Raw genomic sequence first — 4,033 nt, 5'->3', positions numbered from 1 at the left:
TGTGAGGTGGAATCTCAGGGTTGTTTTGATTTGCATTTCCCTGATGATTAAGGATGTTGAACATTTTTTCAGGTGCTTCTCAGCCATTAGGTATTCCTCAGTTGAGAATTCTTTGTTCAGTTCTGAGCCCCATTTTTTAATGGGGTTATTTGATTTTTCTGGAGTCCACCTTCTTGAGAAACTCAGCATTTTGTATGTTTGCTTTAAAATCAGTTGAAAAAAGAAAAGAGCAAGAATGGAACCAAAGAATTGTGGGTAAAGCAAGACGGTGAATTCTTCATTCCGCAAGCTTTCCCTGTCCTGCTGAACCAAGGGGATGGAAAAATGTGAATTCTTACCCACAGTTTACTCTACGCATTTATCTCCGGCTGATGCTAGCAGCAGCTGACTACCGTTCACTTGGTGACATGTGACATTCTCCAACACACTGAGGATGTTTGAGAGAAATGGCTGATGGCCTAGCCAAGAAAACCTTGAGCTGTTGCTTCTTCCAACTAACTTAAAGATTTCAGCAAAAGGCCTTCGAGCCCTCAACGCAGAAGCATTCTCTAAAAGGCTGGTGTTTGCTTCCCACTTGCTCAAGTCTATGAGGACTTGAATGTTGGAAAGAAGAGAGCGTCTATGATACATGCAATTGTCTCCCTTTTTCTCTTCAAATGTCTGATATGTACTCTCCGAGCCTGAGACACATGTAACTGTTCTCAGTACAGTGGTCATATTTTCACAAATGCTACATCCACATATCTTACTTTATCCATTGCTGTGATAAAACACCAAGACAACTTAGAAAAGAAAGTGCTTAAGTTGGGGCTTAGATTTTCAGAGGGTAGAGTCTATGATGGCAGAGCAAAGGCCTATAATAGGAACAACTGAAAGCTTACATCGTGATCCAAGTGTGTAGAAAACATGAAGTCCTTGTGTTCACAGATAGCCACCAGGAAATTCAGGAATCTCAAACATGCATAGTTGTCTCTTCAAAAAGACAAATATCTAACCTGTATTTCTTTCAGAAGACTGGGAATGGATGTGGTTTGTAGCCTACTAACCTCTATAGTGTATGACCAGGCCATATCTGGCTCCCCGCAGAGTCTTATGTTTATCTCAGTCAATCTATAGCACTATTTCCCTCAGATCCTTATCTTAAGAATTGTTTATTATACCAGGCGGTGGTGGCGCACGCCTTTAATCCCAGCACTTGGGAGGCAGAGGCAGGCGGATTTCTGAGTTCCAGGCCAGCCTGGTCTACAAAGTGAGTTCCAGGACAGCCAGGGCTACACAGAGAAACCCTGTCTCGAAAAAACCAAAAAAAAAAAAAAAAAAGAATTATTTATCTAGAGCCTACTTTCCAAGTTAATTTGTAGAACCCATCCTTATGGGAGATGTCACAGGTACTTTACAAATGGGAGTGACAGTGGTTTATAGACCAATGACCTTTGCACTGTCTGTATGACTGAGACCATACCACATCTTCCTGGGGACCCTTAAGGTATCTATAGAACTCATCTTTATGGAAGATGTCACATGTACATTTTTTAAAAAGAGTTTTGATGTAATCTTGTCTTAGGCTTTGTTATACACACAGGACTGAGTTAATTATCACCCAGAAACTTTTTCCAAATTGTGCTTAATATTCCTGAAATAGACTACCCAGCATCAGACTCTTGAAGTTTGAACCAACACTGGCTACTGAGTCAAGTCATGTTGAATTTCCTTCTCCCCTCACATGGACAGACCCTCTGCAAGTCATGGTGTTTGTAGACATACAAGTAGAAGACAGTAAGTGTGGACATCATCAAATCCTGATATACGGATTTCAGAGCCAACAACACTGAATTTGTAGACAGCATCCATGATTCTCAGAAATGTAAGCTTTCCCTCCATTCTATGTCTACTGGAGGACCACAAAGGACAGAGACTGGCACTGAAGCAGTTCAGCAAGATTTCAGCTACTCCGGGGAATTTACAATGATGCAAACACTTTTAGAATTGGGGTTATGACTTATTTATGGCCAGAAATAAATGGCGTGTTCCGAATGATGTATTGGAATAGTAGAGCAAAAATGTCACCAATATAATGGTCAGAGTTCGTAGGAACCAACAAAGGACAGTTTTGTATAGATTTAAACCTAAAATGGACAAGGTACAAAAGCAATTATGAGATGTTATAAGATCCCTGAGTAGGATACTGATGAGTGCCACCTGCCAAAAGTGGTGAAAGCCATATCGAGGTGCAACAGGCCTGGCAGGCCAGGAACTTAAGAACTAAACATCTGGATCTCTCTCTTTTACAGCATGACTCATAGAAATACCCCATTCCCTTTTATCAAAGAGACCTAGAAGTGAAAGGACAGACCATTCACTGACATGGCCACAGACCACCATCTAGAACACAGAGAAACATAATGCAGTCTTGGATAGACAAAGAGCAGGTTCCACACATTACACCCTACTTCTGTTATCTCTACTTCTTGACCCAAGGGATCTCTGCTTCCTTGCTCTTAATTTGTGAGATGAAATCTGCAGGTGGGTTGTGGCCTCAAGCACAGCAAGGATCCTGTCTAGTTTTGTTCCCTCACTGTATCTCTGCCCTCAAGGACAGGGTCTGACACGCAACAGGTACCCAATAAATACTCCTCATGGGTTATAAGATCACAACCACTAGCATCAACTGAGTAAAGTCTAAATGTCCCTGCTCTCAACTCTGTGCCTTTTTCTCTATACGTTTCATGGACATGGTGCAGATGTTGAGTGATTATCCCACAGTTGATGAAGAACTGGTATGGATCTGTTCACACTGCTGGAATCCATTTCTTTGCAGGTCATGACCCTTCTCTCACTTTACCTAAAAACTTGTCTAGCAACTTCATTTCTGCACACCAAAAGGGTTGTTACATTGCCACAAAGGTGTAGCGTGAGGTAGTGGAAATCAGAGAAAGGCCAGGTTGACTCCCAGGTAGCTTTTCATACTTCTTAATGTCTCCGACTTAGTTTCCCTGCACCAGACAGGTTCTCCCTGCTGTCTGTGTGTTGTAATGTCTTGTAGCTTTTGGAAGGTACCAGAGGACAGTTACAACACAGACAATCTGACATAGCTAACTCTGAGCATGCCTGGCATCCTAATTTTCTAACAATTCTGGAGATTCTGATGTCCCCAGAGTCAAGAAAGTCTTCTCTAGTCACTTCAACTCAGCATTTCCCCAAGATAATTTAGTATCCTTCCCCACCAGTCAAAGTTGTTTTGATTTCCTGACTTCTGTATTAACCCAGTATTCCCCAGTACCCAAACCCCCTTTCTCATTGACGTCTCCTTTCCAGCTTCAAGAAATTTCTTTCAGAGTCCTGAGGCTCACACATGACTCTTTCTCCATCTTCCATGTCCACCATCAGCCTTGGTCCATCATCTGTCACCCGCATCACTGACATAATATCCTCAGAGCTCTTCTGAAAGTGCCCAGCTTCATCCTCTGCAGGTGCAGAGATTCTGGTGGGGTTTCTCAGCAGTACCAACTCCCTCCCTCCCAACCATGTGATATCTTTTTCATTAGTATAAACCTTCATAGAGAGGGTTTTTTTTTATCATTTCATTTAAAAGCTTCTGGTCTGAAATGTGAGAAAAATCAAACCAGTTATTTTACTAAGATGGCAAAGCCATAGCTGTTTTCTGTTTTAGAGAGATTTCATTTTTCACACGTAATTGATCTTAAACTGCTATTTGTTTGTATAAATAAATAAATAAATAAATAAATAGACAGGAGCCCTCTGCCTCAGGAGAAGGGAGCGCCATCTTGGTTCCGGGACTCAATGGAACTTAGGAACTTAGTCTGCACAGGTGAGAGTGTGCACCACAGAGGCAGACAGCTTCTGGGACAGGCGAGAGCCACAGAGCCGCTGAGGCAACACCCTTTTTGCACCGCAGATATCCAGCACCCTCCCAGCCAGAGGAGAGTAGTCCCCCCCTGCATGGGAGCCATCTGCCTCAGGAGAAGGGAGCGCCATCTTGGTTCTGGGACTCCGCCGAACTTAGGAACTTAGT

This window comes from Mus caroli, chromosome 15 (genome assembly GCF_900094665.2).
Source record: "Mus caroli chromosome 15, CAROLI_EIJ_v1.1, whole genome shotgun sequence".
NCBI lineage: Eukaryota > Metazoa > Chordata > Mammalia > Rodentia > Muridae > Mus > Mus caroli.
This window is presented reverse-complemented; position numbering follows the sequence as displayed.